Source organism: Falco naumanni, chromosome 4 (genome assembly GCF_017639655.2).
Source record: "Falco naumanni isolate bFalNau1 chromosome 4, bFalNau1.pat, whole genome shotgun sequence".
Lineage (NCBI taxonomy): Eukaryota > Metazoa > Chordata > Aves > Falconiformes > Falconidae > Falco > Falco naumanni.
Genome location: NC_054057.1, coordinates 94,049,862 through 94,077,162, shown reverse-complemented (window position 1 = coordinate 94,077,162; position 27,301 = coordinate 94,049,862). Strand labels below are relative to the sequence as shown.

The 27,301-nt window shown below is 43.5% G+C and overlaps 1 protein-coding gene across 11 annotated transcripts in view; it reads right to left on the bottom strand.

Moving 5' to 3' along the window:
- Nucleotides 1-27,301, bottom strand: part of FOXP1 (forkhead box P1) — a 390,897-nt gene that overhangs the window by 123,382 nt on the left and 240,214 nt on the right. Inside the window, exon 1 of one of the 11 annotated variants that reach the window (XM_040591472.1) lies at nt 3,001-3,115. The exons of the other annotated variants lie outside the window; for them this stretch is intronic. The gene's annotated coding sequence lies outside the window, so the exon portion shown is untranslated. Of the gene's footprint in view, nt 1-3,000; nt 3,116-27,301 lie in introns of those variants that run through there. 11 annotated transcript variants of the gene reach the window in all.

The window sequence follows — 27,301 nt, the reverse complement described above, 5'->3', positions numbered from 1 at the left end:
AGAGCATTTACAGCCACCTTTGAAAAGATAAAAATATAAATCAGGGTACAAATGTTTATGCTTCAGGGCACGAGCCAACCTTTTATCGCTGGAAGCTAGGAGGAAACTTTCCCCCATGGACACGTCCTCTAACTGTCCTTCACGGGCTTCTGCCCAAGGGCTACAGCCAGCGCTGGGGAGACCCCGTGTCTGACGGGACACAACCCTTCCTGGCCCTCTGCCTTCTCAGGTACCTCTGTCCCACACTGCTGACTCCGAATCCCATTCCCCATCCCATCCCAACCCTTGGGGAGCCACCAGTCACAGGGTGGCTGGCCACATCCCCCTGCCCACGTCACCTGGCCCCAAGCCGCTCATTTCCTCTTTCTTCTTCGCATCACGTTTAAGTTTCAGGTCCTTATTTCGCCAGCCCTTCCCCTCCCTGGTATTTTGATCACCATTTTTTCCTCCCTCAAAACCAAACCCACAGCTTCGGCCCCTGCCACCCATGTGGGCTCCCCACTGAGCGCTGACTTCGCCCCCACCCCGGCACCACCAGCCATCACACACTTGAACGCAACTTCAAGATGTCAGGCAAATTTTCCCTTTTTTTGATCTGAAGCCATTCCGTCAAGGGAACCTACGTCCCCGAGGAGGAGGAGGACCCTCCGCCGATACGGCACCTGCGGGGCAGCGGCAGTCAGGGGCTATTACGGCCTGTGGAGCTCATCCACGCGCTGGAACTGACATGCGATTCGGGGAGACAAAGAGAGATTCTGAAAGCAAGTCAGTCTATTAAATTTATACCTACCTGCACAATGTGAAACAAACCACATCTCGGTTTCCTTTCATGTGCATGACAGTCTTAACTTGTTTCTTTTAATCCCATAAAAGCAGCTAAAGCATGCAACATGCTTCCCAGAGATGAGGCAAACCTGTATTTTACTTCCTGACAGTGATTTAGTTTATAGGGTGGGGTTTTTTTTCAGGGAAGATAATGAGCATTGTCCTAGGCTGGTATTACAAAGGAAATACTACAGGCTACATGCTAGACACCTGGCATTTAAAAAAGACTCACATAAACTGACACCCCCTGTAACGGACCAGCTACAGCTGCAACCCCTCGCACTGCACAGACACCAGGATGGGCGGCAGAAAGATCCCAGCAGCACTCTGCAAGGCTTTCGACAAAAGTCAGCGCCCTTCTGCAAGTTCAAAGTGCCTCTCATCTAGCCAGCCTTACCCCAAGCAGGACTGGGGAGAGGACCAGGGATGTGCTGAGGCAGAAAGGACTATGTAATAAATCCAGCAAATCCAAAGGGGTGAAGCAGTAATCCATGGAAATGTTCCACACAAGAGGGGGTTTTAAGTGCCTTTAATTCCCAGCTGCAAACCCAGTAAGCTGCCAGAAGGCGGAGACCACCGAACACAAAGGGTTAACAGCCTTGCTAAAGAAAATTATACACATAATTTCCTTTTATCATAAAACAATACGTTTATTATTTTCTGTGTATCTGTTAAAGGGCACGGCCTTCTGAGTGGAAAACAAAACAGAGCTCGGTCACATGTTTATTTGCTTCAGCTACTCCCTTTCCCTTCTGATAAATAATCAAACATGCCATCCAGAAAAAACAAAACCAGTGAGCTGGGAAATTTGATGGTCATCAAATAGACTAAGATACCAAGAAAAGCAGCCCACTGTTCCCACAGTGAGTTTTCTGCCCCACACCTACACTAACATCTGAGTAAATAACTTCAGTCACTCTTTCCATTTTCCCCATGCAATTACTCCTACTGTTAAACAAATTGTCCTTAAGGCAGTTGCAAACACCATTTTTTTTTTCCTCTGCAAAGTAGAACAACTTCTGAACATTAAAAAGCCAGACCAGCAATATATTTTAAAAATATGTTTGTTGTACTTGCGGTTTGGCTGAACACACAGCTTGATTTCTCTCTCTCTCGCTCTCTTTTCTAGGAAGATGGGGGTTTACCGTTTAAAATTTTAAAGTGTATTTGGATCTCAGAGAGGCAGGAAAAACCTCGAGGAGGATGGGTTTTCGCCATAGGGCAAACAGCGTATTTTCCATTTTCTCTCATGTGTCACACTGTATGAGCACTACGAATATTTACCAAAAAGAAGTTACCTGCTATTTCAGCGGACTTTTGAGGACAGGAGAAACAACCGAGAAATATCAAGTAGTATTTTAAGTCACTTGAACAGAGAGGGAAAAACCCAGCATACGTGTCGCAACACGGATTACCCAGAGGATCTACACTATCTTCCAACAACCCCTGAAGACCATTCATACAACAATCATTAATACTGAAAAACTGCAGAGAAAATCCCTCACGTGAGAAGTTAACAACCATTACCCGGCATGAGCACGCTTTCCCTTTCCTTTTGTAGTACCACAGGTCTAAACAATAGTAATATGAATGAGATAATAGCCATGCTTGTCTCAGCAGCCTGATTTTTATTAGCATGAAATCGGTACAAATATTAGCAAGGCTGGTTCGCAAGCAATGCCAGAGCCACGACGCAAACAATCTGCAGAAAACAAAAAGAGCTTGCACCTCTCTCTTTCACTGCCCAGAACAGCAGCCACATTTCCTTTTTTCTTTTTTTTTTTTTTTTTGGGGGGGGGGGGTTGGTTTTTGGGGTTTTTGTTGCCACTTCTGCAAGCACGAGTAGCAGCTGCAAGCACCCAGCAAGCAGCGGGGACGCTGACGCACGGCTGCTCCCACTCCAGAGGGACGTCGCAAGGCGACGGGTGCCCCAAAAGAGGACTTAGTCCTCAGCACGGTTCCCCGAAGCCATGCCAAAAAACCCACCCTTGTTGTCAACACCGCAGTAAACAACCTGAACCGGCTTCTTTTGCTTTAAACCTCAGCAATTCCCCTCTCCTATGCTGCCAAGCTGCCCGCACAAGGCAGCAAGTTAAAAGTTCAGCCCTGCCTGCACAATCCTCTTCTCTGAGCGCTCACAGAGAAAATGAAGAGTTTAACAGAGTAAGCTCTTACTGTCTGCCTTTAGATTTCCGTCTTCGCGCTGGAGATGTGTTTCTGGCTGTTTCTGTGAAGCGGGGGCTGAAGAATGGTAAAAAGATGTTCGAATAAACAGGAAGTGCTGTGCAGCCGGAGCGCAGGCTGGAGGGAGACGGCGCTGGAGCACTGCCCTTCGCCGGCAGCCACCGGGTCTCTGCCTCCACAGTAGCAACCTCTGCTTTTACTAAATGACAAAGAAACCGCAAAGCATTCCTTCCCTAATTCTTCCCTTGCCAAGTGGCGAGATCGGCTGGAGCTCGCAGGTAATCTCAAAGTTGGGGTTAGCACTACACCAGGCGCAAAAATCTAGCGAGCCTGCATTATTACATTCCCCCCGCCTGTAAGCAGAAACATGCAGAACTAATTATGTCCCCAACTAGACCAAACAGCGGCAAAAAAAGCACACCTCGCTGCTGCATCTAGGCAAATTCATATTTGCACATAAGTTCAGCCAAGCTTGACTTCCCTACCCTCTCTAGTGCTGTAACTTGCTCTTAAAACCGGCTGGCGAGGCTGGCCAGGCTTCAGAGCTATTTTCTCTAACTGCGTGAATTGAAATATAAACAACCACCCAAAAAATGCAACTTGTCTCGGGCGCAGAACTTGCATCCAGCATCTCCAAAAGCGTGCCTTTAGCATTCAGACAGATGCTTTCCCTCCTTCATCGCCTCCTTCCCCTCCCTAAAACAAACTACCTATTTAACTCAAGATGACTAACTAACCGTCTCCCCACCCAATTATCAAAGCCCTGTCTTCTGTCATATTGGTGACATGACGCAGATATTGTCAAGAAAAAGTAAACTGGGGCTGGCACTCGAAGGCAGCTTGTGAAGAGATGAGCAGTTGAACAGCCATATTCAATAAAAAAGAGGAACAGGATTCCTTTAGAAAATGTATTGCTGTTGTGGCAACGTGCTGCTGCCGCTGAAGGGACTGATTTGTTATTTAGCATGTAGTCTTGGACTGTCTGTCATTCTGGGTGCTAATGCTCTGCTAAAATAACTCATTGGGAGCTGTCAGTGGGATGTTTACATAGGCCCCCAATCTTTTCTTCATACAAGGAAATTTTTTACTGGAATTCATCTTCTTTTGATCTCACATTCAAAGCAACAGCAGCTTGATAGACATGCAAGTCTGAAAGCAAATCCAGACGCTGAAGATAAACCGCCAGAGTATGACAGGCAGGAGCATCTAAAGCTTATAAAAATGAAGAGAACAGCATGTCGTCTGAGTATTACAATAGCAGAAATCAAGAGACATATTAGGTGGAACTGATCAGCCACAAAAACAGTTCAAAAGGCAGATCATAGAAACAGAAGACTAAGCTAAAAAAAAAAAAATAAATTGGAAAGATCTGCTTTACAGAGGCATCACCTCCTTTCCGAGTACCACAGCGTTTCCGCTCCAGCATGTAAACTTAAGGGGAAAAAAAGAGGAGGGCTTGTGCTGCCTCTACTAACTCAGCAGTTCTTACCTTCAACTCACCAATTAATTTGCCGAGTGTACGTTTCAATTACATGCTATTCAAAATGACATAAAAACAGGACACCGTGCCACTCGCCTCTAGCCCAGCCCTCCAGAACACCACCGGGATGGGGACGCTGTGCCTCCTTGTTAGGAAACAGGGGAGTCGCATCCCCCCCACGGCACAAGAGGGGCCCTGGCCCCAGCCCCTGCCACCATTTTAGCCCCTATGCCTTTGAAAGGGCTGAGCCTTGGGATGCTCTTGAGCTCTGCCTCTCCCACCGGTGCAGAAATATTAGTTCAGAAGGTAATTTTATTTAAATTGAATTACGCATGCCGCGGAGTCCACAGCAACGTTACCGAAGACGACACTTGCCGGGAAACAATTGCTGAAACTTTCTCTAGAAACCCATACATTTTTAATTTTTCTTCCCCAAATAAGCTTCTTATTCTAATTGAAGTCAGCAAATATAATGAAAAAGTAATTCTCAAACAATTTTGTACTTAGAGCTGTTTGTTAACAAACACTGAACGAGCAGCAGTGTTAGGTTAAAGGGCAGCAGGATTCCACATTATAATTTAGCCTGCGGTTATTTCTGATTAAGAACACCCTCCGGGACAGCAAAGCAAGATCTTCTTTTGCAGCAGGCATAGCTTTTAAAATTAGCCTCTTCTCCATAATAAAACCAACAGGAAAACTGTAGATTTAAAACTGTATTAACCAATTTGAAGTGATGCAATCAGTTTGTGTCTTGCTTTCTGCAAAACACATCCCCTGTCTCAGCCAAGTTACAAATGTAAAAATGCCTCCTGGATTCTGAAACTGTTGTAAGAAAGTCACCTTCTGTCATGCTTATGTAGCTATCTAATGTGCTAAAGGCTGATTATTTATCTTTAAACTGTACTAGTTTAATCTTTTAAGGTCACCACTAATCTGCTCCAACCTTTTAAAAAATAGCAGCTTTCAAGACTTACTGCTGGAATCACTAAACTCGGCACTGAATGTCATCGTAACGGATACATTAGCCAGAATGAGTGCAGTTTTACAACGTAAACACCAAATATAAATCCCCACCTAAATGGGAAGAAAAATATGATCTCCATGCCAGGAGAAATGTCAGTAAATAAGACCAACGCCGTATTATTTCACACAAATACCGTTCCAAATCACGTTGCTGTTTCTCTCTCCTGCCCCTCCCTTCCCAGTGCAAAACAGGCAAAACTTGGATATAATTTAAAGGCTCATTAGGTGCTTTTTCTTTATCGTTTCCCTCTCGCAGCGGCGAGTCCTCATGCCCGCTGCAAAGCCTCGTGACCACATTTGGAAGTCGCTCGAAGTCCAAAACCCCCCTCGCTGGTTATTTGCCTGCGTGTGCTGCACAGCGGCCCTTCCACAGTCGCCTTTTCCCTTTTCCCCTAGACTTCTGCTGGACTTGAATGTCACAGTAGACCTTGAATGTGAAATGGCTTCAAGCTAATTGCTTTAATTGCTTGAAGATGTGCAGGCAGGTGAAACCCGATCCCCTTGGCCATTGTAGAGACCAGGAACAACACAGGAATGTTTACATAGTGGTTTGAGTTTAATAGACAGTAGAGCTGAGTTTCAGACAGCTAGCAAAAACACAGCTAATAGGTGACCTCTTAATGTAGTCCTCCTTTTTAAAAACAAAATACAATTTCATTTTATACAAGGCAATGTCCCTAAATGCCAAGGTTATCTGCTTGACTTTTTGAGTGAGCATGCACTGCGTTGCACCTGACATTTATACCAGAAACTCTATCCTGAATGCATTTCCCTCCACCTTAAAACAAAAAGCACTTTATATGTCAGTCACCTTACAAACAGATCAGAGCTGGATGGGATTTCCTAGTAAGTGCAGTCATTTTAATTTAAAATTGAGTGGTTTTCACCACTGTCATACTCCTTTTGCCCCAAAAACATATGGCCAAGGATGTAACCTGAAACACCCTCCTCGCTGCATCCCTGCATCCCTCACCTGGACACTCCCACCCTCCAGAGGCCACCGGTGTAAGCCCTCAGTGGGGTCTTCTGGAAAGGCAAGTATGACTTTTAATGACTTTCACCACTTTTCCAGAGCTTCCAGTACATTTGTTACACACTGTGAAGATACAGACTGGCTGCAACGTGCTTTTGCAAAGGCGGATCTTGGTTTCATGGACGGCACAAACTCGGCAGCAATTCCTCAGGCAAAACTCCTCCCCCCAGAGAACTGCAGCATCTGGGGTCACCGAGAACCAGGCTTGCTTTCCAAGAACCATGAGGTAAGTAAAACACACCTGAAACCAGCCGAAGACCAGGCAGCCGGTATAGCACAAGCGTAGAAATCCAAGCAGAAAGAGCAATTTTGGCAGCAGCAGTAGCATAAAGGTATTTAGTGTTGGTCTAGTCCAAAAACCAAACACTGAACACAGGTAACACTGAACAGTCGCTGCCCTGGTGCAGGCCCACAAAATTTTGTCACCAATCCTAAAACACAGTTAGCATCGCTTGCGTTGAGTGAGTATCAGCAGGGAAATGACATGTATTACCTCCCAGAGAAAGAGGAACAAAAAATCCAGCATTTCTGTAGGATGGTAAAAGGGAAGGCAATCTGAGGAACAAGACTGGAAAAGCACAAATGCACAGAGGCAGAGGAGGGGAGGCCAAAGTAGTGTGTCGTTAGTTCCAACCAGAAAGGAAAACAAGCCCCAAGCCCACAGCCCTGCAAGTAAAGGGCATTTCCAGTCTGATCTTCGCAGTTCTGCTCAGAAAGTTTCAAATTCTCTAGTACCTTAATGCTGAAACTCCCACCCCCCAGGCAGAAGCAAACAGCAGCGGGAGGAAGGCTGCTCCAGCCACTCCTGGATGCAACCCTGGTTTGCAGGAAGACAATAGGCGCTGGTTGCTGTGTTCTACCTTGCTTGTTACTCCCAATCCTCAGAAGCAAATGAGTAACTGATCTTAAATAATACAGAACAAAGGGAACAATAGGAGCTAGAAAGCAAGCCGGGATACTTGGGAACATGCCTCTTTCTGTTGAGACACAATCTCGCTCGCACACACACACATATGCACTGAGTTATTGTCCCGTGTCCCCCCACATCACCTCCAAAAAGCTCAAATTCCAGCAACTGTGGGGTTTTAATAGATTTTTTCGGTCACACACACACACCCCCTCCCTCCAAAAAAAGAGGAAAGGGAAAAAAAAAAGTTCAGAATAGAAAAAAAAACCCAACAGTGTCAATTTAAAGATTTAGTATAAACTAGTTCAAGCCTGTGGGAGGAACACTAAGTGGAAAAAGTAAACACGGTCCCCCCAAGTAGTTCCCCTGGAAGCGGAGCAGGCAGCCAGTGCCTGGTACCGCGGCTGCCCCGCGCCGGGGGAGGTCAGCCCAGCTATGCTAAACTGACAGGTTCAGTTTACAGCAGGCCAGCACTTTGTTTGGATATACTGGCCTTGCTCACCGCCAGCTTAACAACAGATGGCTAGAAAACTTTCATTATGTTGCAGAGGGTTGAACTGCAAACAATCGGGGAAAACTGTGAAGAGTTTAACTCTCTGCGAGCCGAGCGGGGAAGCGCTCGCCTCGCCAGGCAGCCTCCCGCGCCCGCCCTGGGCATGTGCGCCTTTAAATTAATTAAAGCGGGATGGGATGATTAATCATACCTGCACGCGGTCCTGGGGATGCTTAAAAAAAAAAAAAAAAAAAAGAATCTGCGATTTGACAAGGTCATTTCAATAAAAGTAGCATTCCAGCAGAAAATGGACTTTGACAGATTGCAAAGCTGATTTTAAACCTTCCTCATGCCTGTGGCTTCAGGAAAGTTATAAAAAGTTTCCGCAATAATCCTCCAATCGGGGTTTATCAAAAGCTTTCCGAAGAGTGTTCTTCCATCTCCAGAAACAGAGCCTCCGTCCCTCAAATTCCCACTTCAAACTTTCACACTTGACGGCAAGAGAAGGCTGCCAAATAATCTAACGTGTGGATCTGAATATGATTTATCCAAATCTGTGTATAATTTAAATATTCATCTAATTGATTCGATTCATATGCACCCTAATATCTTTTAACGCTCTAAGGCAGGTTATAAACGCACCTTCCGAGGTTTAATTCAATTGACAATCTTATATACATCTCATCACCGAAAACGCATTATTTTATATTATTCAAGAAATGAACAGATCTGTTTTCCACAAATGTATTTTAAAAGCGACTCTTTCCTGTTATTGAAAGAAAATTGTGTTTATTACTCCTTTAGCATAGTGTAAACTCATAAACGTCAACAGAGAGTACAAGGAAAACTGTCAACTAAATATTGTTTCCTTCATGAGCTGCTCTTCCAAGTCAATTACGCCTTTCAACTTCTGGGGCATTGTATGATAAACTGGCAGTAAAAATCATTCACATTAATATACCATGGTGCCTTGCCTGCAAAAGGTAATTAAAGAAGTAAATGACTCATAAGAATAGACATATTAGCTGCAAAATGAAAGGCAACTGAGCTGCCACATGAAAATATGTACCATTAAGATACTGCATTTTCATATTCCTGTAATCAGCTTCAGTAGACTAATGCTTATTTAATCCAGTTCTCTGCTAAGTCCATCAACAACTGTTTTTTGCTGTTTTCTCCTTGACTGAACATTATGTGTGCAGGTTTGGAATAAATACTGCAATAAGATTTTTGCATAGTCAATTGAAGAACAGGTTTTTTATCTTTTAAAAACTATTTTTCTTTCACACCAAGAGGAATACAGCAGAAAAGGATGTCAAGAAAACCCCCATTTTCTGGGGTTCTTTCAGTATTGATAGGCTTTGAGTGAAATATATACCCCATTCTAGCATGCACCATTTTGATTCGTGAAACTATTAGCAGGAAAACCAAGCCTAACGACTCCATCTTCCAACTTTCCTATCTTTCATGTAGGAAACACTTTGCCTTATTAAGGCACATTTTCATTAGGGTTAGAAAAATGAGACTGGTTTTCTCTTTCTTAAGTCTTTGAGGCAAGGTGGGGCAAAGAGAGGAGCAGGCACCGCTGGGTTTGTGGAGGAGATGGAGTTACAGGCTGGGGAGACCAAGGGGCATCACCCCCCAGCGACGTACATCCCACAGCCCACCCTCCTCAGCCCTCAGGTTTTGAAAGCTTCAAGATGCCAAAAGACCCAAACTCCAAACCCACACAAACACCATTCTGGCATTCCACCCCGGCAGCTGGACCGCCAAGCTCAGCACCAACACGCTCCTGAATTTTTGGAACAGCCTTTGCTGGGAGCTCACCCTGCCTTCGGGCAATGCGTGGCGCACATCTCTGACCACCCCTGCTCTGTGGCCATTGCATAAATCCAAGCCTTTGGGTAAAGGGTGTTAGGTTTAACTTCCCAAATCAGTCCTCCTCCTCCCAAGCGGATAGCAGGGAGATGGAAAAATTCAGAGAACAAAGTGCATTTGTCTCCATCCTCCAAAATAACACCCCGCAAAATACTCAAACTTTTATAACTCATCCTGTTCGTGAGCAGTAATTAAAATATTCTTTTCATCACGGTAATAGCTCTGTAAGGCCAAGATCCAAACTGCTTTTGACTGCACAGCTACCACAATTATTTCATCGTCTAAAGTATGGGGTGGAGTTAGCTCCAGTACCTCAGCTATCACTATGGTGCGACTGTTGACAAATGCTGACTTTTCTAAATGGCAGATGCTGTGTATGTACCATCCATCCTTTATTTATTGTGCTCGACAGAGGTTTATCCTTGCAAAAAGAGATCTTTCAATAAAAAACTTCACACAATGCTTCGCAACCTGCAATATACGTTGCTTATTTATCACTATCACTGCAAAATAGTGTAAGACTGAAAATGTAGGATCAATCATTATTTAAACTGTATTATTGCTTCTCCATTTGAGCAGACATCACTTTGTACCCACAATTAATGAGCTCTAGTCCTTTTTCTAATTAAGGAACAAAGGTTCTTGTGTGCAGAGTATAGAGTGACACTGTCTAGAGAACACACATTTAAATAGAAGAGAATCCTTCTAATTACCTTACAATAGGATTTTTCATATCCAGGAACATAATAGGATCAAGAAATAAGAGCATTTCCAACAACATTTACAAATAAGTCATTGCAAAACACTGTTAAAAGGTAATAATGCATCCCTAAAAATAATGGGACCTTATGGAGACTAGTGTCTAACACTTCCATATTGATATAATTAATCTGTGAGCATTGATACAGGGGAAAACGCAATACAGAAATTATTTTACATATGTGCATACGTAGAGAGAAATCTGAAAAAAAAAAAAAAAGAGGAAGGAGTTGGGTATTAGAGCATAAAATACTTTAGACTCACACAGATTAAGATCCAAACACATAATTAAGAAAGTCAGAAAGGTAACCTCGCTTTATCCAGTAATTAGGGCTGTTAGAAATAGGATACTGTCTCTTAAAAGTGTTACAAATATATCGCACTACTAAATAACCTGCAGTGCTGGGAAAGTATACTTGCTATCAAGGGCAAAGCTGCTATACACTGAGGTAACAGTAAATGACAGACTGTTGTTCAAGTCCATTAGCTGCTATGTGATAGGAGCACATTCACTAGCACACGACCTGTGAAAAATCTTAGATCTCTTTAAATCTTTGAATTGGATTGCTGCATTAATTCTTAAGAACTGCAATCCTTCAACCAAGTCAAATTACCCTCATTAACAGGGGAAAAACTGCCTCTGCAATAAGTTAAAAAAAAAAGATATTTATTACCTATAATCACTTTCACGTACTTCACCTGGAAGTGTGACAAACTGGGACAACAACTTCAGAGGCTGGCACCAGTTCAGGTGCTGGTGGGGATGGGACAGAGGGGAACACGCGCACCCTGCACACATAGCCGTCTGCGCCTGTGCGTGCGCCTTCCTGCACCCACATCCAGTGTAAATCAATGTGCTTCTTGGGGAAAAACCTCAATGAATGTTCTAAGAAAAGAAAAATCACTAAGAATAAGCGCAGGCACTGAAGCGATCTGTGTGTGTGCCACTGAAATAACCGCAAAAGAGGAGGGGAAATTCTTCAGTTATTCAAGGCTTGATTAGAACACTACTTCATAATTAGGCATGTTACAAGTATTGTCATCAACCAGAAAATTCATGTACTAACTAAAAGGTCTCAGAAGCTGGCTCAAGCCTTCTATTCATTAACAACATCTGCTATTAATGTTTAACCCTCATAAACATGCACAAAACGTTCAGCATTCAACAAAGATTAAAAATAAATATTTTGTTGTTCTATTTTATCCGCATGGTGATCTGTGCAGTTCTGCGACTATCAGGAATCACTAAAACGGCCATTGAGATAGCAGACAAATATTTGGTCTTTGTTGGAAAGAAGATATTTCTTTCTCCAGTCACTGCTTCTCTGCACTTCAGATGTTATAGCTTCCGAGCCAGGCCAGTGCAGCACAATAAACAGCAACGCAGACATACACATACACCTATACGACGGTATGAATCATTTATTTTAAAGATGAAACTCCCTGGAACAATTTTCAGGCCGAGTGTTTCAAAGGACCCTCTCTTTAAATTTTTTCTAATTTAAAAAATGAGAGTTCCTGGGACGAAAGACTCGCTGCGAAGCAGGGAGCTGAGCAAGTCCAGGATCCAGAAATGAGAAACAGAGCGTCTCACCCTCATTTCACTGCTGTGAGTCCAGATGACAGCCCCGATCTCGCAGTCAGATCCTAATGGGCAGATCTTTGGAAGAGTCTTTGGCAAGACTCATTTCCACCATTGTGGTTTTAATGTAAGCGCAGCAATCTGCTTGTGCAGGCTCACTTGCAGCGCGGAGACAGAGCTAAGCGGTGAGCTGACCCGACCCTCTAATGACTCCTGGAAACGCATCAGGACATCCCCCATCCCCATCCCTCCTCCCGCGGAGGGGTGTTGGTGGCACATGTCCCTGCTGTCCCCACCTCGGCTCGCAGGGGCGGCCCTGGCAGGTCCCACAGCTCCTTGCCTGCTCCCCCTTGCCCGCGCCCACCCTGCCACCGCAGCTGTGCAGCCGACCCGACCCCCACACCCCCGCGGAGCCCGCGGTACCAGCGTCGGGCGGAAGATCCAGCCCGTGCTCCTCATGACCATAACGTTTTCAACTTGCAGCAACGCCAAGCTACAAACCAAGCCACAAAAGTAATGAAAAATACAGCTCTTTTTGTCTTCAAACATGACATTCATGGTGGATTCACTGTCTGCATGTTGCAGCACGCTCTATTCTTAGCACCGTGCCTTTTAAAGTTAGGCCCATTATTTTCTACGGTGTATCAAGATCAGTATGTATAACATATGCCATATTGTTGACACTTCCCTGGATGTACTGCATGCCATATGCCTAAAGCACTAAAAGGGGTGATGAACAGAGTGGCAATACTGAAAGGAGAACAAGATACACTGAGCATGTTGAATGAATTCAGTTATATAATTCAGCCAATAAGGGTTTCCATACATTTAACAATCTCCTTCCCCTCCCCCCTTCCCTTTTTTTTTTTTTTTTTATTCCTCTCTTGTATAAAAATGAATTTAACAACTTACCAGCATGAAAAGTTAACACGCTGGACACGTATTCAAAGCAAACATTTAATCACAGTGGGCCCACCAAGTCTAAAAAGTATACATGTAAAGATAGATCATATATAATCACACCAATAAAACAAACAAAAAAGGACAATTCATACATTTTAGCAATAAACCAAAAAAATAAAACATACAGTTCTGCTCCTACTTCTACTTGTCCTTCATTTTACCTTTCATAAATCTATACCCCAAGTCCAATTCCCAGAACTAGGGAAGATGTCATCTTGCCCATCTTTAGGGGTTTATTTACTGGTTTCCATACTAAGAATTATTATTTGAAGAACCCAGAAACTAATGCTCTCTTACACTAGAGTATTTTTGTCCAAATCTTCTGGAACGGATTATAAAATTGAAATGTAAGAAGGAACACAGCTGAGCTATATTTATAACAAGAACACTGCTCTTCAGCATCTGATACATACACATGTGTATCCTCATTTCTATGCCATCCCTCTGCACACTCTAATGGGTACACTAGCTGCGTGCTCGTCATTAAAAAAAAAAAAAGAGGGGAAAAAAAAGGAACTGACTCATCACTGAGAACAGTTTTAACAGTACTTGCATGCAGAGCCCTGGCAGAAAGGTTCAAACTATTTGGTTCACCACTTGCGACCAGCTACAAATGATATGCCTTGAACTGAATGAATAGTTGGGAAAACAGAAACATGCAAACTCTCGGCACGGCTACAGGCTGGTTGCACAGATGAACCCAGGTCTAATCCGCAAGTTTAGTCCTTGGAGCTATGTGCTACCTGGAGGAAGGAAAAGATCTGGGATGTCCGGAAAGCAGGTATCACTACAGGGAACTCCACCAGTCTGCACCACCGAGACCCTGAAAGGGTCCCTGGGGAAAGGGAAGAGCCCCAGCGTGCGCAGGGCACTTAAGGGGGAGCATCCTGCCTGGCACTGAGGGCAAGGGGATGTGTGGGGAAGCAGGTCGCTCTCCTGGCGTAAAGGGAGCAGGGCCATTCCTCACGGGGATGCTGCTAATGCTCCAGAGCTAATGATGCCATGCAAAGCTAAAGCTTCCCCATCCTCTGTCGTTAGTGCCACCATACACCCACAGGCAAGGGATGAAAGTGGCTATGAGAAAATAAGGAGAATCCATTATAATTTCAAAACATGAAGATTCTGGCACAGGAGATCACTAAAGAAGATCAGTTCTGTTATGTTTCAGTGGTGTGTTGAAGGGGAATGCTGCATTTTAAATGTACATGCACATACCTATTTGTTTGAGTAAGCAGTATCATTAGCAGCATAAAACAACCTAAGAGGAACATGGGACTTTTGTTAAAGTGGAAGGCAGAATTCTCTTCGTGAAAAACATCAAAGAAGAAGAACACATGCTGATGTTTAAAAACAGTCTATGTCTAATACAGAACATCAAGACTTAAAAAAAAAAAATCAAAAAAAAACAACCACAAACCAACAAAACCCTCCCCTTGCTTCACGCTATTTCCCTTAGAAACAAACCTAGCACTTACTGCAGACCAGGAATTAGCCGTCACCGCCAGGTTGAAGCACTGGTTGTGTAATCCACTAGTAAGTACCAAGATAAAAAAAAAAATCATATAGACAAATTTCACATTGTCAAAATTAGGACAAGTGGAAGTATTATGAGTGGAAACACTTGCACTTCATCAGTTACAGGCCAGAAGGTAAAAGGGGTCGTATGTCCCAAAAAATCTTGAAAGGCAAGGGTTTGGAGAGGCATGCCAGTGCCCGCTCTGGTCCTGCTCTGAGCGCTCTTTGGGGAAAAACAAAACAAAACAAAAGAAAAAAGCTCTGTCCTGCAAAAGCCATGACTGTGCAGCTATTTGCACAGGGAACTGGTGAACAGGCATCACCTCCTGTCAGCATCCCTGGCTTTGTGTTTTTAGTACACTACGCTTGGCCATGCGATGTCAAGTAGTGGAGCAAAAAAGCCTTTTACCTTCTGGTCTCAAACTCAGGGCTGGTCCAAGCAGAGTGTAGCCAAACTTTACTAGCTGTTGGCGATGTTAGCTCGATGGACTTCATCCAGTTCCTTGTGGACTACTGTCCATATTAGGAAAAAATCCCCACTTGACACTGGCACCAGGATCCAGCCTTATCCACGGACACCGGCGGCATTGCAGACTCTGCTCACGAGCCAGGTTGAGACGCAAGGATCACAGCCATGCCAATGTGCCCGTGATCTTCCCTAATTAGTTTCATATAAGGCAAGAAACAATCCTACTCGGGCTAATTAAAACATCTCTTGTGCTTGCGCTGTGAAAAAACCCATACAACCCCACATGGGCAACAAAACCAAAGTAAAAAAAAATCCCCTAACCCACCCTTGTGGTGAACTTTGTTTCCTTTTTCATGCGGCGCTGGTGACGCTCACAGGAGAACTCTGCAGGGTTCAAGGGCATCTCTAACATGGCAGCTATTTAATTCCACCAGGCAGATCTCTGAGACCTGTAACGAGCGTCTGCTTCCTACCCATCAAGCCATTAATCACCGAGACTCCTAAAAGGTTCAATTCATGTGCCCACTCCGAGAACTCACGAGATGCCTGATAGTCATATGTCATTTGAGAAGGGAACAAAACTGTATTCTTCTCTGAACTGATGTAGCTCCTATTACCAAGAGACTCTCTCCCTTGGGAGCAACCAGAAGAGAGAAATGAAGGAGAGCTGACTCAAAGCTCTGCCTCACAAAGACACATAATTGATGTCGAAGGGGAGGAGAGTTATAAGGAATCTGCCACTACCCCTGTTTTGCCAATAATCTGGGGAACTGGTGAAAGGATTTTGGAAATGGTGGAAAATAACTTCAATTTTTATTAGATACACCCTAGACAGAGGGGCTGCCCTCCTCCTTGGATAAGAGCTTGGCAAAAGCAGAGGAGGTTTTTGCTGTCTTAATATTAGACCATTTCTTCTACTGATTAAGTTCACTCGTCTCGGGACCCTTGTTGCAGCTGGAGGTCATGCCTAGGCACCACCCACACTCACAGATCTTTTGCTTCCCTTGATGTCCACTGCTTCAAAGTCTCAGTCCTTATCTACTAGTGCTCTTAAAAGCAGGGGGGGCTACCCCACCTGGGAGACACCTCCAGCCCCTGGCCATCGCACAGCACCCGTGAATCCAAGCACAAACGCTGAGGGTCCTGGGTGCTGGGGGTCCCAGGCTCCGTCTCGCTCGGGGCCCGGCAGCAGTGAACCAGGGCTTAGCTGAACCACCCCCCCCCCCCCCGCACCACCGCCCCGGACTGGGCTGAAACATGACACATATGTATATATATATCGTTTGACAGTGCCATTTCCTGGAAATGACAGCTGAAAAGAAAAGAGTACAAAAAAGGGAAATACATGCTTTCGCAGCTTAAAAAAAAATAATATGGTCACATCGCTCTGTATTTGGTGGAAAATTAAGAAAGAAGAAGCCATCATTTATCCTGCCCTCTTGCTTCTTACTGCTTTTCTTCATTTAATTACTGCTCTATCAGGTAAACTAATAGATAAAACAGACAAAAAATATAAAAACCTAAAAGCACCTCAGCAATTGTTTCACAACCTCATTATTCTTCCTGGAGATAGCCCATGCATCCGCAGAATGTTATCCACATTCTCTTTTTTTTTTTTTTACTTTTTCTTTATTTCCCCCTACAAAATTCAGCAACAACATTTCTTTCCTCAAACTAGACAGTGAAACTAAGTTTCAGGCAGCCTGGCATATTCACCGTCAGGCGATACTTTACCTTTCTCACTGGCACCTTTTGATCTCTGAGGCTTTGCAAACACTAAGCTGAACCGATCTCCTGCTGTAATTCATAATTAACAATTCAGAGCATTTTTTTACACTCTGTAGATGCCAGCCTGCTGCTTAGGAGTTAGCATACAATTGAAAAATGCTGAAATTTGTTAGCCAATTGAGATTTTTTTCAAAATTTTCCCCATTCCTCCCGAGTGCTACAAAAACCCATATTGAGCTGCTGCTGTTACTGGAAAGGCAACTTGGCTGCTTGCTGCTGCACAGACCCGAGAGGAGGCAGAGCACCTGCTTTCAAAGGCTTTACAACGTTGAAAAGGGGTTTATGATACATAAACAGCCCTTTTCAGGTTCAAAAATCCTCTTTTCCCATTCAGCATCACCATTATCCCTATTGGTTTCGTCCGCCTGCAGCTGCTCCCCAGCAGGCAGACAGAAAACGCGGCTCTAGGGGCGATAGCTGTGCTCAGCCCTCGCTTCTCGGCACGAACTCCTCACCACGATGATCTCGCTCCAACACAGGAGAAACACAAACGGCCAGCACGGGCCACCGCTCGGTCCCAGCCCACGCTGCAGCCCACCGAGGGGGCAGAGCTGCCTGCGCAGAGGCTAATGGGCTTGTCCCAGTGGCCACCTTTGTACCCAGAGCACAATCTTGGCTATTGTTCTACAGTCATGAAAAATTAAGCTGAATGGTTAGAATTTCCCACTCCAAGTTATGGTATGAGGCCCCATAGTATATTTTGCTCTTGTGGCTTACCTATGGGACCTTGAGCAAAGGAACTCCATGCTGGGAGTGAATGTAAAATATGGGACCATGTAGGCTGGAGAGAAAGACTTAACCAGAAGCATTTGAATTAAAATAAGCATTTCACTAGCAATCCTTCATTAAGCTTGTGTCCCAAGTTCTCTTGCAAACTACCAGCAATACACACTCTCTCAAACGAACTTAAAGTCCTTCACTGCAATTAAAAAACTCCTTTTCCATCACCCAGATTTCATAATGGGGCAACTAAAGCAGAGTTCAGCACTGGAAACAATATTCATGAACTACAAACAGGTAAGGAGTTTTGAACATTTAGAAGTAGAATTACATGCAAAAACCCTTCTCTCTGGTTCCCTACTAGCATAACTAAGCTGAAACACTCTCTGGTCCTCTCTTCAACATTATCAGTGGATTTACAAATTGGTAAATCCTTCTATTCAATTTTTGATGCTGAAAACAAAACAAAAAAACGTTTCTTTTAATCTTTAAACAACCATTAAGACACCTCTACGGAAACATGTCACCATTTCCCTGTTGAGCAGGGAAACACGCCAAAATACCGACATCCTGCCGGCTGAAGCCTGGCCGTGCTGCAGGTTAACGCCGCACACGAGTCCTCCAAAGCACCATGTGCAAAGAGAGGTCTGACACCAAAATCCCGGCTCAAAATACTCCCCAGACTTTGGAAAAGTTCAGGTGCAAATCCACATCCACGTTTTGCATCTCAGGTTTATATCTAAACCAAATACAAGGATTCTCTTGACTTCTTCCAAAGAATAGTCTTTTAAGACACAAGACTCAAGACCAATAAAAAAGGTAATTTAACAATATCTCTAGTGTATCACCAATCATTTAAAGGGCCTTGAGGCTGCTGCATTCCCACTACAGTACAGTAGCTTTCCCACCCTGCTGGTTTTCAATTGACACCCTCTGTGTTTATATTTTTTTTCCAACTTAAGCCTGATGGCATTTTTTAAACTTCCCCTCACAGCTGACGTCCTCTGCTCGTGCCACCGCTGGGTCCCAGCAGCAGCAGCACCGCAGACAGGACCAAGGCAGGGCAGGGCTCTGCTGAGACCCTCGGTGGTGGGGCGAGGGGTCTTCTCCGCTGTATCGCCCATGGCACAAGGTTCAGGAGGAGGGAGAAACTTAAATTTAGATGGAAGAAGTCAAATGGGGGCAAAAAGAAGGAAAAAAACCCCATACTAAAAAATAAAACCTAAGGGAAGGCTGTTGATCAGGATCGCCCAGCAGTAACTAACTTCAATCATTTGCCAGGTTATCGACCACTTGCTGACTAATCTGAGCTTTTCTTGCAAAAAAAAGGCACCAAGAATGATCCTCGTGGATGCTTTCCCTGTCTGAGCCTGAAGACTCCTTGGAAGACAGTATCTGAGACAGGGAAAATGATCCCTTCACTTTCACTTGGTGTGAGTGGGACTGTCACCAATTTGTTCCTGTTTTCAGAAACTGTGGGCAAAGCCCCAAAGGCCACAAGCCGCTCGCAATGGACGTGCAGTATGGCGGGTGCCACCAGCACGCCCACCCGGGCCACCCCCCCACCCCCCCCCGCCGTGCTCGGGGGCGAGCAGGGACAGGCACAGCTACTCCTGAACAGCTACAACCTCTAAGTACTTTTGCACATTCCATTACTCAACCAAACACGACCACCCTGGCCCCCCACCTTGGTTTCTGACGCAGAACAGCAATGGGTGTTATTAACAGAAAAGAGCAGCGGGGAGGAAACGGGTGGGAGACCACCACTTAAAACACACTTACCTACTGCAAGAGAAATTAATGGTCATAAAAAATAAACTTGTTCGAAAAGTTTTCCTTTGCAAATACCTATAGCATACCCTACCACCAGCATCGGTAGTAAGTTTTCATATGGATAACTGCTAAATTAATATATCTGCTAAAGGAATCATTTTTTTTGCGCACTCCAAGGTTATGTGTTTAGCAGGCTTCGATACTTCAATGAAAAATTGAGGTGGCAATGATTTGCAGACTAAATTAATGTTAAATACTTCAAAGAACTGGACAAACAAGTCAGCAGCAAAAATTTTATGGGTTCACTTCCTTCAAGGGAACTTAAAGAGCCAGCATTTTATTGCTGTGAATACTAGTCACTCCTTTTACCCCTCAGCATCTGTTTGAAATATGTAGTAGACAATTGCTTTTTTGGCTCTGACTCAGGTGGTTGAAATACAGGACAAACAGACTACTGTATATAAGCTTTCCTCCAGCAATGAAAATTTTTATTAACTCTCTTGCATTGCAAACTCGGCTGCCTAGCTTCCAATCCCTATAGAATCATCAAGGAATGTGGCTAGTTATTAATTCCGGTGGTCAAGCATGGGGTGGATATGCTGAGACTTGTCTGTGATACGTATTACCTCACATTAAAAAAAAAAAAAAAAAAAAAAAAACAAAAAAAAGAAGAAAAAAAAAAGGCGAGGGGAAAAAAGCTACAGAGGGAAGGAAAAAAATAAGTGAGTTCTGTTTAGTTCATCTTTCATACGTGTAAAATTCCAAGCTAAATACTAGCTCTGTGCATAAATATGTCAGCCTCGTCAAATGCTGCAGCCAAAGAAAACATGGCCCGTGGTGGAGGGGTTCAGAATTACCCTCAGAGCCATGAACCTGCCCCACCTTCCTGTCGCTGTGTCAAATTCAGGAGTATTCTCACATTGGTGCTTCATAAAAACAACCTGCAAACACTCCCTAAAAATGACTCTTCTCGCCCCACCCAGGTGAAGAACCAGGGAAAAGAAAAGAACGAAGGTTCATGAAAAGGAAAGGAAAGCACCTGAACCTCAGGAGACTTGACTTTACTTAAAAGGATCCTGACCACCTGTAACTCCTACATTCATATCTCCTGCATCCTCAACACTACCTGTACAGTGGTGACCACTTTCGCAAAGCTTTTGATCACTGAGCAGCAATGTGAGATGGTTTCCTGCATTTAACGTTGAGTAAAACACCCTCTTTAAGTTGTGGTTACGGGCTAATTGGAGCCAACCTTTGGTTGTTGTGGTGTACTACAGGTTGCTTTTAGCCTCCTGTTGCATTTCCAACATCATAAATACCTAATAGCAGTGGTCAACATCTAAAAATAAACACTTGCCATATATTTTCTACAGAAAACAACTCCAACTGTCTGAAATCCCACTGCTTTGCAGATATTATTGATTTTTATATTTTTCAGTGGATACTTAACACATAAGATTATTAAATGGCTGGACTTTGCTTAAAGCTCCCCTTGAGTTTTGCTGTATTTTTTGAGAAACAAGACAACAGTCTACAGCTGGCTGTCTATTTGTTCAAGCTAATTTCCACACTAACAAATTTAATAGTCTGTTCCACCAATGCCATAAATCAGAGAACGTGACTGCAACGTGAAGAGTGTGAAGAGCTATCCAGGGCTGCATATTGCACAGTCCTCTGTATCATGACATACCCTGTGATGCTGAATCTCCCTGGTCTGATATACCACGGCCTGAAGCAATGTCCTTACACCATTTTCTGGTCATCACACCCTATAGGCATCCCTTTGACCTTTCATATCTGTTCCAGTTTCCCCAAGGGAAAGCACAGAGGAGGATGCTTCTCATCCCTTCACCACAAATGCAACTGGTGGATAAGAAGAATGCGCCTCTTCTCCTATTTCTTATGGCCTGTAAAAAGCAGCTTCCCTTCCAGCTTTCGGCTCTTGCTCACCATTTCATCGGGAGCACAGGCTCTCAGGCACCTCAGTTCATCTGGTAAGCACTCACTGTGATGCCGAATGTCAGCTCACGCAGAGAGCACCCATCACCCAGCCCCAGCCTGCCTCTCCAGCAGCTCCCTTGCAGACAGATATGATATTATAAGCACCACATGTGGTGGGGCTTATAACCTCCCTGAGATGGTGGTGAAACAGCATTGATACCTACCCTGAGGCTCGATTCTGCACAGACAGCAAGTGCCCTGACAGCTTCAAGCACACCAGGTACCTGCTGTCTCCCTCCAGCTCCCACCTGGGCAGCCACAGCCACGAGCCTGTGTAACTGCGCCCAGTGTCTCTGGGCACCCCATCGGAAAGCACTGTAGATGTGCAGCCTCACAGAGACGTGACTACTGTAACTCAGCCGTGTCAAATTCATTCCTAGAAAGGAATCGTTCAAAGCTGGAATCCACTGGAACAAGAAAGGTCAAGCCCTATAACCCTCAGAAGACAACCTGAAGCCCTCTCTCCAAAAGATGCCTGCTGCGCACAGGTGCTGGCAGGAAAGCAATTTCGATGCACAGCCACAGCACACTGTCTGCCGAGTCCTAGTGACTCCAAAAGAAGTAGCACCCTCTCCACGAAAAGGTAGGTGCTAGATGAAAAAAATGCCGATTGTCCTGAGGGAAATCTTGGAAACTGAGGTACAAGTCCATGCTGGAAAAGGCCATTCATACCATTTGTCAAATTTTCCTTAAATCATTTATCCAACACAGTCAGCAAACCATGCCAGTAATTTAAGGTAATGGTACTCCAACCAAGCTCTGAAAGTTACACCTGGAGGACTGCAAACTCTGTATGCTATTCAGTAATGAGTAGTCAACTTTTGTCACCATGTAGATAAGGAAAGGAAGCAGATACAAAGCACCCTATCATATAGTTTGCAACCTTCCCCAATATATGGGAATATACATGTCAGAGAGTTGACAGAGACACAATTATAGTTTAGAGAGCCCAGGGTCGACCATTTCATCCATTCAATATGGTCTTGGGAGTGACACATAGATTGAAAGAACAGTCAGACAGAAATGGTCCTAGTTGCAGAAGAATCCATAAACTTTCCAAGTAACCCCGCACTATTTTCTGCTTCTTAAGTATTTCTGGTTTATGCGACAGCATGGCATGGCCTGAGCACACTCCTTGGAGCGAGCAGGTCTTCAGTTCCCAAAGGGCTCCTGATCTCTCCAGCTCCCCACACCTGCCGAGGCGCCTGAAGGAATCCTACAGGTGCTTTACAGAAAGCGGTGCTAATCTATGTCTTAGGCAAATGAAGCACTAAATAAAAGTGCCAGATTAAATGCTACACATAATTCTTATAATAAACTGTAAAAGCAGTTAAAAGCAAAAGCACTGTAATAAACTGCTCCCAGACTGCCTAATCCTGCAGCCCTGAGTGTACGGGTTTGCTTTGGTGTTGCCTTCCTGAGTCACACAGCGGTTCCCCTTCGTGGAGGCGCGATGCTCAGCTACAGGACCACAGAGGGTTCTCCCAGCAAATGCCCCTTACAGCTTTAACACATCGCGCTTGCTCCTTCTCTTCACCCTGAGAAGGAGACAGGGCATCTCCCCATGGCTAAAGCCATGGTGAAGGTGGCCTGAGCAGGCATCTCCTCCTCACTCTGCCATCTCACCTTGTTCAGACAAACCACCCCACGACGCAGAAGCAGCAGGGAAGGAGAAACGGCATGGTAGGCTGGAGATGAACCAACTAGTTTTAGCAGCAATACTTGACATGCACACACACACTTTTGAAGTGCACACACCGACCGTCAGGATTTCTTACAATGGTGTTTTGGCTGTTATTTGCTAGCCCCAAAGCACCCCTTGAAAAACACAGCACAACTCTGAGAAAGGTGCCTGCTTTGCCACATTACAGGTTCTGGATAAAAGCATGGCCTTTTAATTGAAATGTTGCCACCTGTCATCTTTAGCCCCCCTTTTTTTGTTGTTGTTTTGGTGGTTTCTTTTTTTCTTGCCTCCACTCTTAATTCTCATTTAAGATACAATTTAAATTCCTGCAATGAAGCTGGATCCTGCAGTATGAATTTGGGACGTTCAGCAGAACAGTTCTAGGAGTTGCCAAAGTAGCAAATCGCCTCAGCTAGTGGCATAGCTTAATTACGATTTATCTGATAAAATGCCACCTTCATACAAGAGCCCCCAAATAACATGCTTTCCCTGAAATATCCGGAGTCTGATTCATCTGTTTTACTCCTGCCTTGTGCTGGCTTAGCACCACCGGCAACAGCAGCAGTGTTACACCAATGCGAAGCTGAAATAAATCCACGGAGAGACAGACACACCGCAAACACCCAGAAATTAATGTGCTTTTCACTGCTGTTCGTGTACAAACACATGGAGAGGGGGGAAATAAAAAATTTTTCTTTTCTTCCTTGCTTTTCGCAAGTTCCTGGCTATCATTCTGAAATGTAGATATTCCCATCATGCCTCGGTGCTTTTCAGCCCCATGATGCCCTCACTTTTGATTGTATAGATGAAGTTGAAGTGCACAGGGTATTTACTGATCCAGTTATCTTGTTCTGTGACAGGCAGAATCAATCAATCAAGGGGCCAGCTTTATGCTTACGTATTCCAGGCACATCTCCGCACTTCAGGATACGAGATCACAGTGTTATCCAGCCAAATTTGATCAACAAATGCAGTTCCCCTGTGCCACAGCAATCTCAGATGAAGATGTTATTATGTGGAACTGAGCAAAGTGATAAAGACAGTACAGAAAAGGGAGGAAAAGTCCAGCTGGACCTTTCTGACAGCCTCTATATACTACAGCTGCAGCATCCCTTTCTCTGAGGCTAACAAAAATAGCGCATTCCCAGGTAGCTGTTGCAAAATTTTTCTGGCCACCCTGTATCTGTTGGTACTTAATGAAAGAAACATTACGCCAGAGTTTGCAAACATATTCTTAAATGTTGGACGACAGATTACATCCCTTGCCAATGTATTTATTGAGATTTTTTTGTAACACAGGATCACATACTCCATTTTTTCATCACTCTGTTGTGAACAAGCACGTAAAAACCTGAAAGCTCAAAAATATATTTTAAAATCACAGCTGGCTTAAGCAACCTTTATGTATTTTTTTTTTTAATCCCAGCTACAAAAAGATGCATGTGAATGTGTAAATGTTTAAGTCTGTCTCAAGGAGAGTTGACACCACACTTCTATTTTGCCAATAGCTTTTCACTTTGCTATTGCCCTACAGTTTTTTTTTACATTATTTAATCCAAAATACCATCTTTCTGATTCTACCTTTCTTTGCATTTTAAATCTTTAATGGGAGCCTTTGGCAGTCCATGGGCACAATTATTAGATATCTGCAGAGAGAAATTGAAAAATTAATCATACTTTCCATTTTATATTTCTGCACTATACATAAAAATTATCTGGTCTTAAAGCTGCATTCTGTGGTCTTTCGATATTCTCTCCTCAACGTGGTAAATACTATGCAAGAATCCGTGTATCTTACATTCAAATCTCTCCAGATAAACAGTTATATGGAGAATGCAGTGTTCTCTTTTCAAGTGCAAAATTTATTTCAGATCATTTTTCAATTAAAAGGCATCTGCTGTTACTTCTTCTATTATGGACTGCCTAAAAAATCAGGGTAAAAAGTACCCTAGACTAAACATATTGATGATCTTGAAGTTGTTTATTACCCTTTTATGGGCTTGGGTACTTAAATTACAGTTTTTCACAACTGTATGCAAAATGTGTAACACAATCCCTATGCAGTTTATTACAGAAACTGATATATGCATTCATCTGACCTTTGTCTAAATAGACCCTTAACCACAGGGCAAAAAATCCAAAGGCATCTATCAGCATTCGAGTAGTATCAAAACTGTTATATCTATTAACTTTGTTTTCCTTTCACTATTATTAAACTGGAAAGCAAAATTCAACTGGAAAATTATGCCATTTGGGTTCCCTTGTCATCATGTAATAAGTATGAGAAATATATGTGCAATAGCCAAATGGCCAATAGACAAAACACCCACTCCAAGTGACGTACTGTTTTCCATACCACTCAGACAAAATCAAAACAACAGAGCTGTTGCAAACAAAAACAAAATAACATTTCCCATAAGCATTCCAGACAGAGAAAATTTACAGGAAAAGAAAGCTGGGAAAAGACCCAGAGCAAAGTGACTGTTTGTACCTCCAGCCATAAAACCCGCTTCTGCACAGCTGGTAAACAACAGTTTAACATTAAAAACACATAAAGGCTCACAATTGATTAATTGTCAAACTTTGGAGTTACAGATTTCCATCAGAGGAGCCGAGCCGGCTGCCTTGGGCAGCGGGGAGGCTGGGCTGCACACAGCCCCCAGCCACGGATCGGGCTCCATTCGGGAAGGAGCAGGATCCCATGGCATGGGGAAAAGCACCACGATACAGCGAGGAGGGCAAAGCAAACAATCAGGTTGATCGCTTCAGAGCGGCATGTTCTGCAAACTTTAAAAAAAAAAAAAAATCCATCTTTTTTTTTTTCTTCTTTTTTTTTTTTTTTTTGGAAAGTCCTTCCAACTCTGCTATTCCGCCAGGCTGCACAGAACTTTTAAAAGTGAAGATGTCGCTTTTTTACAGCTGACTCACATTTATATAACTTTGTTAATGCATCTGCTCCCTGGAAGTTACAGTATCTGTGTTTAGCCGCGATACCTGCCCATAAATCGTGGCAGCACGGCGAATATCAACAGCTGCATTTTACTATTTCAGCCCGTCAGTTTACAGTGTCTCCATCACAGCGAATTCCTGTCAGCTGCACTCTCGCTAACACAATTCCTATGTTTTGCCTGGCAGTAAATGGACGCTTCTGCCCCAGCATCATCTAAACAACTCTGTTAACATTTGCCCCCGAGCGTCTCTCTCTTTGTCCAGTCCCTGTCTTCTAACAGATGTCATCCAAGTCTAATCAAGCATAAAATGGTCATAAATATTTCTTTCTGGTAGATTTCACATTCGCATTTCATGCAGGGACATGATATTTTTCTGCTACCTCCAGGGAGTACCTAATGCAAAAACCAGTTACTTACATTCAAGGCTCATGTTCCTTTAGTAAAATGCAGCACATGTTCTCAGTTCAAAGACATAAAAAGGCACAAGACTTTATCATCTTTTGTTTAACTGCACCCTTTTTTTTTTTTTTTTTTTAAATAACATGTGCCACGGCTTCAATCTAAGTATGACATTGTCCTTTGCTTAACAGGAAAACACACAAGCACATAATGCCTAATTCTGACCGTACCACTCTCTTAGGCACAAGCGTTTTTGAATTCTGTACTCCCATACCTTAAGTGTTGCACAAAAGAGAGATTCTCCCCCCACAGCTATTTCATTTAACAAGCTATTTAAAGACTTCACAAGACTAGAAATGTACTTCTCTTTTTTGGTTCATTTTATGCAAAATTTTGCAACCTACTTTATTATATTTTATTAAAACACTTAAATGATTCTAGGACACAAATTTAAGATTCATGCCTATTTAACAGTTGATAAAGATAATCACGAGATATAAGCAATTTCCAGTGCTTTAACTTTGAAACTATTCAAGATAATTAATTCTTCTTAATGTTAGAATCATCAGAGAAATTATATTTACCCTGCATAAACTTGGTAAATAACTTGTCAGACTGGAAAATAAAACTAACCTTGTATTATTCACAAAGCATTATTTCTTATTATTTTTTTCCCCTGTTATGTTTGCCAAAGCAGAAATATGACATTGCTATTTAAAGCGAACCACACAACACTTAAGGATATAGATCACAACAGTGAGGCTGTTTTTCCCCCTCCTCCTCCACTGAGCCTAATATTTGATTACTGTTAGTCAAATCAAGCTTTCAGGCAAATAATCTCCATTTTTTAAGTTAATGAGATGTGGTCATGTCG